The sequence below is a fragment of the Octopus bimaculoides genome, chromosome 14, assembly GCF_001194135.2.
Source record: "Octopus bimaculoides isolate UCB-OBI-ISO-001 chromosome 14, ASM119413v2, whole genome shotgun sequence".
Classification (NCBI taxonomy): Eukaryota; Metazoa; Mollusca; class Cephalopoda; order Octopoda; family Octopodidae; genus Octopus; species Octopus bimaculoides.
The window spans coordinates 38,477,395-38,478,411 of record NC_068994.1 but is presented as its reverse complement, the minus strand read 5'-3'; the positions used below and the strand labels follow the sequence as shown (position 1 = coordinate 38,478,411).

Here is a 1,017-nt window from a genome sequence, read left to right as displayed (position 1 = left end):
TAAATCAAAATTCAATAAATACTATCTGCAATTCTGTATTGACTGAAATGGAAAACTGTGTCGCTCAAGAAGGACTTCAGTTTGGACAGTTTTCATCATGTTTCATATTTAGATGCTTTTATTAAATTCATTCAGTTGTAAAGCATAAATAAATCTTGGAATTAAATGGATTTGATTTACTGTCAGGTGACTTTTGGCCAAACCTGTGTATGTATACACATACACACACACATATATATATGTATATATTATGTCTGTATTTCTCACCCACCACTGCTTGACAACTGGTGTTAGTGTGTTTATGTCCCCATAACTTAGTGATTCAGCAAAAGAGACTGATAAAATAAGTGCCAGGCTTAAAAAAAACATAAGTCCTGCGATCGATTCATTTGACAAACAATTCTTAAAGGTAGTGCCCCAGCATTGCTACAGTCTAATAACCAAAACAAGTAAAAAGATAGAAAGAAAAGAAATCGTCATTCAAAATAGAATGAGTCATCCAACATTTGACATGCATAATTACATTAGAATTACTAATAATTCCAAATCTGTGGAAAAAAAAAGAATGCTTTCTTTAGTAGATGTTATTTAATGTCTGTTTTCAATGTGTGCATTGGTTGGTCAGGTTGGCAAGAGCCAACAAGGCAGTTTCTGCTTTGGTACAGTTTTACAGCTGGATGCTCTTCTTAAAGCCAGACACTTCACAGTGTGTACTGAGTAAATTTTATATAGCATTGCACAAGTGAGCTCATTAAGTAACTTGCAAGACGAAACCCTTCAGCTGATGGGCAAGGTGGAGTATTAAGAAAGGTGGCTTTATGCCAGGTGACAAGCAGTTAAAATATGATAAAGAAACAGAAAAGGGCAACTTGCAGTAGAAGAGATACATGGCTACCTCGGTTGGAAGATAAAAGATGGTGAAGAGCTGTGAATACATACCACCAAGTTAAAGAAAGGTGAAAATAAGAGAAGTGGTTCAGAGGATTAGACATGGTGAAGGGGTAGTAAAGTTTATGT

The 1,017-nt window shown here is 35.2% G+C and overlaps 1 protein-coding gene across 1 annotated transcript in view; it reads left to right on the top strand.

Annotated features, from left to right (window-relative positions):
• Positions 1-1,017, top strand: part of LOC106872379 (uncharacterized) — a 76,226-nt gene that overhangs the window by 58,370 nt on the left and 16,839 nt on the right.